This window comes from Lytechinus pictus, chromosome 8, assembly GCF_037042905.1.
Source record: "Lytechinus pictus isolate F3 Inbred chromosome 8, Lp3.0, whole genome shotgun sequence".
In the NCBI taxonomy this organism is placed as follows: domain Eukaryota; kingdom Metazoa; phylum Echinodermata; class Echinoidea; order Temnopleuroida; family Toxopneustidae; genus Lytechinus; species Lytechinus pictus.
Genome location: NC_087252.1, coordinates 28,460,729 through 28,477,222, shown reverse-complemented (window position 1 = coordinate 28,477,222; position 16,494 = coordinate 28,460,729).

The window sequence follows — 16,494 nt, the reverse complement described above, 5'->3', positions numbered from 1 at the left end:
GAGCGAAATTTGCAAAAAGTTGCGAGTGAGCAAACATGTTGACATTTTTTTAATATTAAAAGATCTAATTCTGTAATACATTTTGACCTATTCAGATAATAATACCACCCGTCCTGTCATTCCTTTTTTTTTCTCCTTTGTTTTCTCGGTCGTGAAAAATTGGGAGTCCCTTGCCCTCCAGGCACCGCCCCCCCCCCCCTCCATTTGAAAACTTGGCAAAAGAGATGATAGCTTTGGGGAACTTCGATCTATTAAAGCTACGTCTACCGTTGGTCTCCATATCTTTCCCAACTTATATATACATGCATATATAGTTATGTATATATAACTGGGTACTATAAGCAGACCATTCCTGTGGTGACCTACTTGATATCACTCAAGATATCTTTATGGAATCTCATTTTCCCACGATATCAGGTATTTGATGCATATCAAAAGCGTTCATTATTTTAGGCGTAGTTATTGGATGACGTGTCTAAATTAATGAATAAAGCGAACATGATACTGACAATTAGCAAGAATCACGCAAACCTTGACCAAACTGTAGACAGAAAGACATTTGAAGTCCCAAGTGGCCTCAGAAGATAATTTTCAAGTCGGTTCAATTAAATTCCTATGTCCGTAGGGAACATGACATCGTGCCTTAGCACGTCATCAGGCTCCAAATAATTTTATTATATTTATGCTATATCGCCTGCTTAGTCTCAACAAAGTAATGTCTGGAAAAAACAAGAGAAAATACCCCCATTTGAGTTTATAAAGCCTATAGGCCTACCTTGCTGGCTCAAGTAAGTGTAAGCATAAATTTTGTGTTTTTCGCATTTTCTTACAATTTTTTTTCTTCATGTTCAAAGTGTTGTGGAATTTATTACGAAGAGGAAAAAACAAACCAAACTAATATTATGTGCACACTCTGACTAGCTTATGCTATTAAGAGCGGCGCCGCATCGGAAGAGGGGGGGGGGGGGGCAACCGCCCTTCCGATTCTTTATGACGTGAAAAAAAGGAGGAGGAGAAGAAAAAAAATAGGAAAATATTTTTTTTTAAATAAAGAAGAAAGGAGAGTATAAAGCATAAATGCCTTTTGTCATGGAACTCTATAATTTCCCTATGTTCAAATTATTGAGAAAACATGACGTAATTTGTTGGTCGCCCTGCCCCTTTCAAATTAGCATCGCGGCCCCTTTGGATTGATGGGGAGCGTTTCATCAATATCCCGGTCCAACAAGTTGTCAGATTTGATAACTTTCCTTGATTTTGATTAGCTGAGAAGCACTGTTACTAGGGTAACTGTCTGACAAGTCCTTTCATGAAACGCTCCCCTGGTAAAAACAAATAAAAATAAAGGAATTAGGTATACATTTCGGGGCACGATACATCATTAATAAAGAATCTCACTTCATCATCAGTCTTTACCAATCAAAATTTCATTTGGAATTATATTAGGTTCTATAATATTCAAAATAGAGATGGTCCGATTACTGATCCATGCGGAACACCACTTATCACATTTAACCCTTTTCATGAGAACCGAATGCTCCCAGAAGGACCTAATTGTCCCCGTTATCAATTTTTCACCTTTGGGACATACGTAAGTGGTAAATACCTTTAATGACAAGCATCGGCCTTCGAAGGGAGAATACATTTTGGGCACAAGTAGCAATATCCATCAAACACCTTCATGGCGTAACTGAGGTGTATAATCTAAATAAAACATAGACAAAATTTGGCATGTGAAAAATATATGCATGTCATTATTCAGCATTAATGACATTTTTTTATCAAAATATTATAGAAAAGAAAAATTGGCATCGCCATCACGTGCAAAAATTACGATCCAATTAGGCTGCAATACAAGTCACCTACACAATTCATGAATAATAAATGACCAGTTCATCACGTTTCGACGATGCGTTACGAATACATATTTATTTACCGTGGGCTGCGCGAAGTCCACGTCTACAACCAGGCACGCAGACGACCCCAGTCACACGGAGAAGGCTGACACATGATCTGATCGATAATGACATCACATTCAATGGAACAGTCGATCGTTTCGTATTTTTGAATAATAATCGGACGGAGGAATAGGATGGGATGCTTGTTAAAATTCGAAACATGTATCCCAGTCACCGGCGTGTTGATGTATATTTTAACTGGGTATTTGTCACAGCGTGGGATAAAATGGAAAGGTAGAAGTAGTTGGAAAGCAACACGGAATACTCAGCCACCATCATTGCCGGGGGGGGGGATATATGATGATTCTTTTTTTATCATCCTATTGACGTTTTGAGCCACCTTATCTCTTTGTGATCTAAAATATGTTTGGCAAAATACCATAGGTCTGTATCTTCTTCGAGTGTCATAGTTATCACACACTTGCATTGTATGTGTCCAGCTAAACAAAGATATGTCACTATGATTTCCTGCGCATACATTCGTAATTCCGAAGCTTCGTTATTCCGAAGATTCGGATATTCCGAAGGTTCGTTATTCCGAAGGTTCGTATTTCCGAAGGTTCGTAATTCCGAAGGTTCGTTAGTCCGAATACGAAGTGAGGTTCGTAATTCCGAAGGTTCGTTAATCCGAAAAATAAATGAGGTTCGTAATTCCGAAGGTTCGTTAGTCCGAAAACTTAATGATTAACTAACCTTATTTCGTTTTCGGACTAACGAACCTTCGGAACAAAGAACCTTATTTCGTTTTCGGATTAACGAAACTTCGGAACATCGAACCTTATTTCGTTTTCGGATTATCGATCCTTCGGAATAACGAACCTTCGGAATAACGCCACAAATGTTCGGATTAACTAACCCTTTTACGTTTTCGGATTAACGAACATCGAGGTATTTGCGTGTTTCGGAATTACGAACCTTCGGAATAAAGAACCTTCGGAATTACGAACCTTCGGAATTACGAAGTGTAACCGATTTCCTGACGCTACTCGAAACAGGAAAGAAAAACAACAAAACACAATGCATCCAGGACCCCGTCTTACAGGGAGTTACGATTGATCCGATCAATTGTAACCATGGACGGCAAGCAACGTCAACATCTATTATGCATAATTTTTTCAAAATATTTTCTAGCTATGATTATATATTCATGCATTCATTGATTTCTTGAAAATTCATTGCGCTTCTTTTTGCATACAGAGGACATTGTGCACGTTTTTCGTTGAAAAAAAATATGGCACTGATGGATTTCCATACAGTTACGATTGATCGGATCAATCGTATTGTAACTATTTGTAAGACTGGCTCAGGCCTACATTTTGATTAAAGGCATGTCGTTTTGAAGACAGGATAAACAACATACTTTTTGATTAGTTACTAGTAGTCTTAACAAAGAATAGGCGTACAACCAGTGCAATAAAAAAAAGAAGCTACTTTTGACGTTGTGATTAAACGTAGAATTTTATTCGTGGACCCCCCACACACACACACACACACACACACATAACTGCTTTATCATAACTTGTACAACTATTTATTTTGGTAGGGCACAGCAACAACAGATGTATATATTGCATTTTGACGAATATGCTAGCAAAGCCTTTAACAACTTTCGTCCAATTCATCGAACTTTAGGAAAGTGGCGCCAAAACTATACATAGCATGCTTTAATGTGATTATCCCCAGAGTATCATTGGCCGTTGGTATTAAGTATATCAATGGGCGATCAGTTCTACGACAAAATGATAAATTTATATCTTATTCTGACAAGGATACCAAAACCATTAGAGTCACCCACCCTAGATTCTATCACAGTAAAAAACGGCGACGCCATTTATTGTTAAGGCGTGGCGCCGCCAACAAACTTCCGCCACCGATTGCTTAATGCATTGCATATCGAGATCTTCGTTCTTTAACTCTAATGAAAACTTATTATTATTAGATAGTAAAATCTCGAGGTTGAATTGCGATATTCCATTTATTATTAATGGTGGGAAAAGGGAAAATGTTTCACTCACGAACTTGGTAGAATTGATACAGCACACCTGTCAAGAGAATGGAAGAATCCAGATGATACCACGCTTGTCATGTGATCGGGATGATTATCTCAGTTTTCGCGCCGGATGCTCTATTAATTCAAATTAATAGTTGAAGAAGCAACAGCTGGACAGAGCAGAGCACGACCTCTGAAGATACAGTAGAGGTAAATGTGGTCGTTTTCCATTGAGAGTGTGGAAGAAGAGTCCGTGGCGTCTTGTTCATTGGAAATACACCTGTATCAAGGAATAATAGGAGGTAAGTACTTGCTTTTGTCTATCATCTAGTCATTAAAGGTCAAGTGCCGTGGAGGTGCCGTGGTCGAGTGGTTTAAGGCGCCTGACTAGACACATGAAAGATGAAAGTCCGAGGTTCGATCTCCGGCCACGGCACTTATACCAGTTAAGGCATTTTCTCACCAGTACTCTTTTATCCTGCATTAGAATAAATGAAAACATCATCGGTATTCTTGACAAATATTTGTGGCCCTTAAAAAAATGTGTACGTGTTTATATAATAAGTCAATGAGCCCATGCTCTTTTCGTATTTGATGATTTCATATTTTCTCAGGGCCTTCTCTTTTCCCAGTGTTTAAAACGGCAATGATATATACAAACAAACTCGGTGAAGAACAGTCAAAAGAGGCTCAATTATTCCAATTTAACTAGTTTCGTTACAATTCTTCAGAATGTTTATACATGATGTTGCATTTTTATTTATTTATTTCGTTTTCATATCAAATTGCTAACTGTATGTAAACACCTTATAATAGGAACATTAAATCTGTTTAATCCTTAATCTAACATGTCATTTGTCGCTTATCCTCCCTCCACCTGATTCCTTTATATATATATATAAAGAATATACATCATCAGGCTGGTTGAGTTTTACTGATCACAGTGAGAGGACCATACTTTTTAATGAATTACAACCAACTTCACCGTGAGATTATGTCACCTGATCAATAACTCCACACGTACAGTAACCCTGCATTTATGTTCAATGCATTTTATGACAATGCGTCACTTTGGACAAAGCCAGCAAACTAACGGACCCATTTTCACCAAGGTGAAAAGCAATCTGAACGAAATGGAGCGAAAAAAAAAAATTGAGCTATGGTTTGGAAATTCGAATGTTAAATACGGTATATTTAAAACAATCATTTTCAAGCACTGTGTGTCTTATCGGGAAAAAGTAAATTTGATTTGAATTCGAATGCAATTACCTAAATCCGATCGTGAAGAAATTAAATATCGCGTCCGTCTTAGTGCCTATATGGCGAATGGGCATTTCAAGTTAGGTTTTCATGACAAATGCCGATAAAATGTTCAATACCCCTGGAAATTTTGAGAGAGCAAGCTCTTCAAAATCTCCTACGCCTGAATGATTGAACGACGCTTACTCTGGTCATAATTATTATAATCTACCGTAGGATAATTAATTAAACGTCGGTTATCGAACTGACTATATCCATGCAATTATTATGAAAAGGATAGGCACTAATGCAGTTTAAGTATTATGATTGAGGGTATGGTATGAAGGGTTGTATATTAATTGATAAATCATTCAGTTTATCAATCTTATATTTACTCAGTCATTGACTTATCCAGGTGGTAAGCATATAATAAGTTTTGATGTTTATATCAATATCGGAATTGATATTAACCATAGGGCCGTGACTCTTCGAACTACCCAAACATAAACAAACATGTAATGTAACACTGAGAAGCGCAATAAATAATTAACCATGTATACCAACATAGGGCCTATAATTATCCGGGCCAAATGCACACACGCGTACAAAAAAATAAATGTGGTGTGTTTATACTAAGGGAAAGAGGATTGTTATATGCATGAGTGTTTAGATGTGTAGTAGAAAGGATGTGGGTGTGGGTGTTTATGTGCGTGGATTCGGAAGAGTGTGAGCGTGTGTGAGAGTTCAGATGAGAGCCTGTGAGGGTGAGGGTGTGTGTGCATGGGTGATTGCAAGCTGGTGTGTGCGTGTGTGTGTCTGTGTGCAAGGAAAGGAGGGGTGAGTTTTAGAGAGAGAGAGAGAGGGTGTATGTGTGTGTGTGTGTTTGAGATTGCAAGCTGGGGTGTGTGTGTTCAAGGGAGGGATGGGGGATGTAAGGAGGTGATTTATTTCTACCGGAATAAAAAAAAACGCATTCCTTATACCGAATTTCTGAACATCTTAAATGTGGAACAAAACAATTCCCTACTGCTGTATATAAAATGCGAATGTTTTGATGCTTGCATCCACCCATGACAGTTAACCTTGTCCAGTAGTGACACTCTCGATAATTAACTCCTTAGCCTTGGGGGGGGGGGGGGGAAGCGATTTTATTTTTTTATTTTTTTGCGTTGATGGGTTTGTTGTGTGTGTGTGTGGGGGGGGGGGGATATTGTCAGAGACAGTTGATATGTATTGTAGATTGGTGTGTGGTTGTGTGTGTGTTTGTGCGAATAGTTTATGTATGCAACCGGAGGAATTGAATTTTCACGCAAAAGACGAATAGAACATTCATTATGTGTCTCAATTAGCATTAATTGACCGAAATTGCATATTTACATTAGATAGAAAGATAAAGCACAATGAACATGATTTTAAACTGACGTTAAAAATATAAAACTGTTTTGTATACCTACATGGGAGGTGAGTTTGAGTTCGCATTAGGGCCTTTACGTCGTGTAACTAATGACTCAATGAAGGCTAACTTATCCATCTTTGATCATATTTTGGATTAAAAAAAGATAGAATGAGAGGCTGCAGACTAAATGATAATTTTAATCATATGAACATTCCAACAAATAAAGCACACTTATGTATGAACAGGAGGAAATTAAATATCACATAACGTCATCATTATAATAATAATATCAATAATATAGGTATATTTACCCAGGGAAGCCACTTCAGTTCTGAAAAGTTCTTCCACCGGGCCCTGCTATTATTATTACCCCGGCTTTAGCTGGGCTGCCTAGCTTGGCGCTCGAGCACTCAAGGAATGTCTTCCTATACCGGGTACCCATTCACCTCATCTGGGTTGAGTGCAGCACAATGTGGATATATTTCTCTGTTTCAAAGTCAGAAGACTAATCCACTAGGCCACAACCTTCACCTGCATTGATTAGAAATTTAGATGACATTATAAAAACTAAACCTTTGCTCTCGGAAGCATACCAAGCAATCGATGGCATTGCTTTTTTAAGGGGTCGTGCAGTTTAAGCATTTCAGAGATGATTACTTCGAATGAAAAAGCAACAAGGAAATACTGAACCAAAAATCGTTCAAAACCAAATTATTTTTCAAATATTCCCCTGTTTGCCCTCACCTATCATAATTATATATATAAGTACATGTATATATATATATATATATTTATATTTAGATATGTGAGTGTGTATTTGTGTGTGAGGGTGTATGTGTATATTTATTATCGTTTTTATTTCTTTTAACAGTCATTTAGTAATTTACATTTTTTCTTTAAATAAACGATTTTTTAATTAAATCTTTTTATCATTATTATCATCATCATTAGTATGACTGTTATTATAATTAGGAGGGGTGCCAGTGTATAAACTTGTACACTTCTGTAAAACTGTGTTTCATTCAATTCATCTTTCCTTTTGAGTTGTACAGCGCTTAAAAATACAAGCTGAATCAAAATAAAACAACACGTCGTATAGGTTAGAAGGCTATTCTGGGGAATAACTTCCATCCGCCGGCCTTGGTTTCATTCATAATTACGCCGAAAGTTGATTAATTATTTGTGATATTCCCGTAGAGGAGCAGTTGAAACAAAGGTTATACATGAATAGAATGGTGAAGCATCATCGTGTATTTATAAGCGCCTGTCTCGCCGAGATTTCTCTCATGATAGTCAGGTGTAGAAATATATATATTTAAATACAGAAGGGAAGTCAACAATCCACTTCGGACAGAGGCCTTTGCAACGGATATATCGAAGCCCCCCCCCCCCCCCCCCCCAGTGTAAAGTATCTTGTTATTTCATAAAGCCCCCATCACACTTTTTCCGAATCAAGCAGAATTGGCCTGAATGAAAGGACTATTGTTTGACCACCAATTGGTCATTTAAATCTACTTCCAACATCGTTCGAGAATGCCCCTCGAATATTTTAAACATGACCAAAACATTCAGGACGGCCAAAAGAAATGACAAAAATATTTCGAATGCACTCAGAATGCAGTCAGAATATTTAGAATGCCCCTAGAATGTCCAAGAACGTAGCACGAATTATCAATCTGACTCCATTGCGGTTCATTTTGACTAGTGTATGATGATACACCTGGTCAATTTACTGAATTTCATCTCCAGTTTGATGAATTCATAAGTTCCTCCCAAAAATTTCTAGATTTTTTGAATATTTTTTCTTTCCAGCTTCTGCTCGATTCCTGCTGATTCGGAATAAGTGTGACGGGGGTATAAGGAAGTGAGTCAACTGGGTCGGTATAGCGTCTGCCTGTCGAACCAAAGGTCATGGGTTCGAGTCCACCCTGGGCAGATAACTGAATTCCAGGTTGTGTGTAAACGTGTCCCTCCCCTGTTCCTTACTTACAGGCTGTGTTACAGTGGAAAACACTCCGCATCCGAGCTCTACCACTCAGCCACCTTGGGATGCTAAGTTTCACTGATGAATAAAAACCAAAACAAATCTCTTGCATCGGTCGCTACTCTTTCTCGCACACAATCGCCCTTCCATCGCAACATTTTATTGTAAACCGTGATGTATGTTGAGTTTCCTCTTGTTAAAACATTACAGTTCATTATAATCAGTTTGACGAGCAGAAAGGATCACTGATTTTGGTTACACTTCGTAATTCCGAAGGTTCTTTATTCCGAAGATTCGTAATTCCGAAACACGTAAATTGCCTATACCTCGATGTTCGTTAATCCGAAAACGTAAAAGGGTTCGTTAATCCGAACATTTGTGGCGTTATTCCGAAGTTTTGTTAATCCGAAAAAGAAATAAGGTTCGTTAATCCGAAAACGAAATAAGGTTCGTTGTTCCGAAGGTTCGTTAGTCCGAAAACGAAATAAGGTTCGTTAATAATTTCGTTTTCGGACTAACGAAGCTTCGGAAATACGAACCTCATTCAGTTTTTCCGGATTAACGAACCATCGGAATTACGAACCTCACTTCGTTTTCGGACTAACGAACCTTCGGAATTACGAACCTCATTTCGTTTTCGGACTAACGAACCTTAATTCAGAATTACGAACCTTCGAAAATACGAACCTTCGGAATAACTAACCTTCGGAATATCCGAACCTTCGGAATAACGAAGCTTCAAAATTACGGTTGTATGCGCTGATTTTACCCCTACCACGATAAGTATTAAATGATATACTGCACCCCTGGACCGCACCATGAGAGGATAGGTAGCATATGATCCAGTTGCAATCTCCCCTCCTATGTCATTTCTGGAAAAATATAGTACAAAAAAAAAGAACCTGATTGCCCTTCCCGCGGCTCCACCCCAGTGAAATATCATGGAAGAATACACACGGCTTGTCATACAAGTGTCTTGTTACACACAACCCCAACTCACACCCACACCCACGCATCCTTCCTTCGTGCACTGTTTTTCTTTACAGAAATCATAACAGTATAAATACCAATCGAAGCGATTTAATTTCATGTAAATTTCTAAGAATTGTACGAGTTTACTCACGCAAAAATCACAATCAAAATATGTCAGGTATGTAATGATAATAAGAAATGATAGGAACCATGTTTATCATGACCGGCTCTTCATCCGGGAATTTCATTTTCCGATTTGGCGCGCTCTATCCGATGGTGTCTTTAAAAGTATAATGAGGAGGAAATCCCAAGAGTGGTTTTGGAGAAATTTTTTTACACCTTACTCAAAGTTCAGCAAATGTCAGGAACGAGCCAATGACAATACACCAGAAAGATGTTACTCGTTGATACCATTATGTGCAGATCGTCGGTCATGAAAGTAACTCATTATGATGCAGCCGAAGTTGATGTTTAACATCTAAATTGTCGTTCGTAAAACACCCACAGACCACAAGTTATACACGTAAAGGAGTTTTAACTCAAGGAGGGGGCTTTGAGATACGTTATTGTATTTCTATTTTCATTTTGCAAGTATATTATTGACTGAGATGCAGTATAATTTAGGATATTGCTGATCACAATACCAGACAAGATTGGAATAGTAGAAAGAGTAAGGTGCACACAGTATATCCTGGAGATTAAACTTCTGACAAATGTCAGATCCGACAAATGCACAAAATATAGAATTTTTTGTTGGCAAAGAATATAGAGGGGTTCCTTGTCCACTTCTTTTCTTGAGATTAACTCAGTAATATGTGGTAACTGGTATCTGGCAACTTGTCTGACATAAATGACGTTTCATATATGACGACCTTCTGTGATTTGGATTGGCTTCTCTGTAACTATGATACCCATAGGATAAAATAGAAACAAAATCCGTCAACTCCGTTCATGAAATACTCACCCCCCCCCCCTTTGATTTGTATTGGTATTACAAACCGGCCGAACGTTTATTCTTGCTAACAACTCTTCTCACTTCCTAGGTCTGAGATGAGATTCCCTTGGTAGTCATACGACTGTAAACAGGTAAAGGTTTAAACGTTCACCTTGTTCACTCACGTAACGAACAATTCGCCACGCAATAGTCACACTAACGAAACAGACTATAGACCGACCGATTGCATGTCATTGGAAATAACGTAATATATTTCGTTGGTCAAGAATATATATCGTCTTTGTGACTGTGGCATAATAAAAATGTAATCAGTAATAGATGAGCCCTTGACAACGCATGGGAAGGCCAAGGCTATTACTGCGAGTATTTATAGGAAATGAAATTTATATGCCTCAATAGTCTTCTGACAGACAAGTGAAACGGAAATCAAGTAATTACGTCTTTCTAATTTCAGTTTTATTTTGGGGACTATAGTTGTTTTTATATATAATTAGAAGTCAGAAGATCTTTAGATTATTTGACTTAGTACGAACTCGCCGTATTGCCGTAATGCATACACACCAAGGATACCAACTTCGAACCGAGCGATGTCGCTTAGTTCTGTCGGTCTGGGTCCCGTAACACAAAGGTTAGCGATTAAGTGTACGCTTGATTTCTACGATTGATTGTATATTGTAGTCAATGCAATCAATCGTAGAAAATGTTTCTCCGATCGATTGCTAAGTTTTGTGGTAAGGGCCCATGGAGTCAGTTTCGCTGGTGTGTCTTGGCATAAAGTTAATGAATAAAAATCAATTAGGTGAAATAATAAGTGGCTTCACTTGATGATGATTGCATAAAACCTACAATATTCGGAAATAAAATAAAAAAGAACAGGCAAGTTGTTTGCATGCTATAGATAACTCATTCATCATCATCATATTATAGGAGGTCAGGGTCATATCCTTCTACGAGTATGATCAAATTCAAACTATTCAATGCCACTGACACTATAATTTTGAAAGCACACCATTGGTAAAGCCAGGGTTAAACCAAAAGCGATTTCTCCAAAGGTGCCGAGAATCGAGCGGAATGTGGCCCAATTGCTCCGATTAGCCGATTGACTACCCGAATTTTTACCCGAATCGGAACGAATATCGCCGAATGCGCCAAGCTCAAACCGTTACGCCCCGAATGATACGAATAGGTCCGAATCTGCCCAGAATACTCTGAATGCCTCCCCTAATCGAACCGAATGTCATCCGAATACATTCCAAATGTAGCCCGAATGATATTTTTTATAGTCACATTTTGGATTATTTTGGAGGGTATTCGGCTGGTTTAAACATGTCAAAACGAACCGTATTCCGGCGAGAATGTTCCAAAATTTTCTCGTATTTGTGAAATCGAATTGATTGTGCAATGGTTGGGTCTTCACCACCGCTTCCTGACGTCCCCCCCCCCCCAAGCCAAAAATTATTATCCTTGAAAAAAACTTACAAAATGTTTTATTTTAAACTTGATATTCATCTACACTGATGATTTATCAGCTTTAGTTGATGAGGATTAAATTGTTGAGAATCTGATTTAGAACGAATTTCATTTTCAAATCATTCGTGAACTCGTGTATAACTTACGAACAGCTTTATCAAATATCCTTTGACGAATTACTTTATGTTCTTTGACAACACGATTTTAAATGATAATAATAATAATAATAATTAGACTTATATCGCGCCAAATCCACTCTGTAGAGTGCTCAAGGCGCTTTTTAGGAAATTATAAAAGAAATTAAGAAGAATTGAAGAGAAATGTTTTGAGGTAATGTTTGAAAGTTTCAGAGGTCAAGCACTGTTTGATGTGTTCAGGGAGGCTATTTCATGACTTAGAGGATGAGTAAATAAATGATCTTTCACCCCAGGTTTTGGAAACTTTGGGGGTAACAAGAAAATTGGAAAAGGAGGAACGTAAGGATCTTGAAGGGGTTTAACTTTTGATCAGTAAAATGAGGTACTGGGGAGATGAGCCATGGACACAGTGGAAAGTTAACAACAAAATCTTGAACATAATACGTTGTTTTACAGGGAGCCAATGTAAGGATCTTAAAATAGGAGTAATGTGAGTGCGCCTAGTGGATAGAGAAACGACGCGAGCGGCAGCATTTAGAAGTTTCTGAACTTTGACTAACTGATTCTTGGGTAGATTATACCAAAAGGGAGTTTCCAAAATCGAGACGGGACGAAATTAAAGCGTGAACCAATTTTTCTGTGGCCGGTCGAGACAAGTATTTCCTAATAAAACCAATATTTCGCAATTGGTAACGAACTGATCTACAAATAAAAGAAATGTGATTCGACATTGTCATGTGAGAATCAAAAACTATACCGAGATTGCGACAAGAACTTGACAAATTTACAGTGAGGCCAGGAAATGAGATGGAGTCGATGTGGATTTTACTAAGCTGTACTTTGGAGCCAAAAAGAAGAAATTCACATTTGGCTGGATTCAACTTAAGAGGGTGAGAAGTCAGCCAATTGTGAACATCAACCATGCAACATTCAAGACGATGAATGGAACTTTCTGCAGCTAGTTGATCCGAATTAAAGGAAATCATACCTTCACACTGCATCATTTTCTTTTAGACGCATTGATAATGCGAAATCTCTATCCATATTGCGATTCTATTTATGAAGAAAAAAATTTAAACGTATCCATTTTTTTCTGGATTGAATATCATTATCATTCTGATGACATGATCCTCTATTACTGAAACATAACTTGATATCGGCAACGATCAACATTTTCAAAGTGACTAAAGATTATGGGGGGTGGACGATACAAATAAAGCCCAATTACTTGATGAACCCCATGAGGAATTCGGTCTTGCTCTGAAACCACGTCAACCGTGTCATTCATTTTGGTAATTAAAGAGAAAAATATCAGGAATGAAAGTATGATGGGAATAAAGACGTGATAAAAGATAATTAAAAAACTTGACGAAGGGAGGAGAAGAAGATGGTGAGTATAAATGCACGAATATAGAGATGTTGAAAGCTTCCTCAAGAAGCTGTGTGCGCTGTGAACGCCTAGCTTAGCCGGATAATATAGGAGCGCCTTGAGCACCTAACAAGGTGGATATGTGCGCAGTATAAATACCCTATATATTCTTATTATAAAGTATGGACGAATGACAAATAATTATGAAAAGATGTAAAATAACATAAAAGAACACTGTCTCCTCCCCTCCTTCTAGGCTCCTCCTACTACTACTACGACAATTTTTTTGCCACACCACCACAATCTCCGCAATCACCGCCACCGCGACCACAACCACTGCCACCACAATCAGACAATGTATTACATTAGACGTCTTTCTCTTTTGATCGTACTATTTTAGCTTATACTGTTCTTTGGTGTAGACTTGGCTGATGATGATATCAACATTGAATTAATATCGGAGTATTCTTACAAAAAAGCGTTCACTTTAAAAACTGTGGTGTCAAAACTGACACCAGTGGGTGTTAATAGAGGACCACACCCTCTGGTGTTAAAATTACACCCTAGAGATTGAATATAACACCAAAGAGTGTACATGTAACAACCAAAGGCGTTGCAATAACACATATAGGTGCTAAACAGACGCTGTCAATTTAACACCGGTGTAAAATAACTGGTGTGGTCCTCTATGTACACCGGTTAACACCGCAGTTTTTGCTGTGTGCAATTGAAAGGTGCATTTGTGAACTGTAGTCAAAAGACCACTTGGATTAACTTTCCCGGTAAGAAAGGGGATGATCGAATACATCAAATGATCGACTCCATCTTGGGGCATCTTTGTAACTACGCCATTTAAATCCTTGGGGTGAAAAATACCTCGGCAATCCCCGATCTCATCTATTGATGCAGGTCAGCCATGTCTCCATCTCGTTCAACTTCCCTAATCGTCAAATTGTCTCTTGAGGTTTGATATTGAGTGATCACATTTAATGGGTTAGCTAGGCACTGGAAGATCATTCTATCTCTCTCTAACCCCCCCCCCCCCCCGAAGAAAAAATACTATTGTCACCATGCTCAAGAGTAGGCCTACTATAGTAATTTTCTTAATAGGCAAGATAAATATTTATTACGCAATTTAATGTTTTTCAATATCATGATCCACCGAGTTAAACAATTGTAATTATTGATACAGATAGCCTTTGCAACATTTAACATAATTGTATTGCCCTACAAAGAGTGTAATATCACAGTCGATGCTTCTGTAGTATTTTTTTAAGGTTTCATTGTATAGAAGACAAACATTTTTCTGTTTTATATTGTACCTTTTCTTGTACTTCTCTAAGCTCTCTTTACTTTTATGTTTTGCTCTCCCTAAGCTCCTTGACCATTTAATCAGAATGGAAAAGACACTTTATTAATTCTATGTATTATTATTATCATTATTATTTTCTCGCATTTGTTTTATAATGCTTTGTTATGAGATATTTGAAAGAAATAACCTAACAGCGATAGTATCATGGTTATATATCCAAATTTTCGAATAAAAAATAGTATACAGTATGGTGGTAGGCTGTGCGTGGCTGTAGTGTGGGACATGCGTACCTGTGGTTGTTGGGGTGCGTGGATGTGTGTGGGGATACGCGTAGCTGAGTGTAGGAAGTGTGCATGGTTACATGGTTATGTAAGGGGTGTGCGTGGTTGTTTGGGGATCTGCTTGTGTGAGTGTGTGTATGGTGCGTGTGTGATGAGCGTGAGGGTGTGTGCGAGTGAGGCGTGTCCGTGGTTTGTATTGTGTGGGGCATGCCTCGCTGAATGTGGGGTGTACGTGGTTATGTGTAGGGATGCATGGCTATGTGTGGGTGTGCCTGTTTGTGTGATGGAAAACTTTAAAATGAAGGTCTTTGAATCTGCGTCGGTGGTTAAGATCATTTCGACGTGGTAATGCCACTCTAAATCAACAAAAGATACTACTTTATCACCAATGTAACAGCATAGGTTTGTTCGTTACTGTGACTGAAATAGTATGTTTGTAGCCTCATTTACTCTTTGATGAACAGTGCATGGCATTATTCTAAATAAATCATGGTGACATCGACAACGACGATAGTGCTGCAAGTGACAACGACTTCCATTTTTTTTTCTCCCTCCTCCTCTTTTTGTGTACTGTACTACGCCCCCTAAATACTATTTGATGTGTAAGCAAATGAGAAAAAATCAATAATTGATTCGCTTTATCATTTTCTATGGTCATTCGGAGAAGAGCAGAGATGGAAAAAGTTGATTCGTGAATTAATTTCCTTAGTGCTAATGTATAAATATATGCATGACTGCTTTAAGCATATTCGTGAAGGTTACTAAATAGGTCTTAACTAAATATCAGTTATAAGTCCAGGCTTCTTACTTGGATGGGCAATAGCCATTACTTGATATTAATTGCTCGAATTGCTTCTAAAAGCTTAAGCGTGTGACCATCAATTAGTAAGTAGAAAAAAACCGCAGCAAATTAATCATGGAATGTGCAAAAGTTAAACAAATTAATAGTAACAGTGGTGTGGTTGTCACCCTGATAGAGCCGCTCCTGGCTGAGAAAATTTGACATGCTCTCGTCAATATTTGTTTTCCATTCATAATTGTTTCCAATTATGTGTAGGAGTAACTGGTGAAGACCCAGTAGAGTTTTTCCACGGAAAGTCTACGAAGGCTTTATGGTGCCATCAACCTTAATGAAAAGATACCCGTTGCGACATAATGTTGTCGACATGTCGAAATACATAGTAGATGACGATAATGCTATATTAACAAGTGTATTTAATACGTTATTTCACCAATACGACTTTTAACATATTTACAAGTCGTATTGTCGAATCGTGGTGATTTATTTTGTTCATTCAATGACATTCCTTTAGGCAGGTTTTTTTTATATCATTGTTCCGATAAGGACGTATGAAAACAACGAAATTAGCAATATGACGTTAAATGAAATGCACAAATTATAACATGGACATGAAAATAATTCAAGGTTAT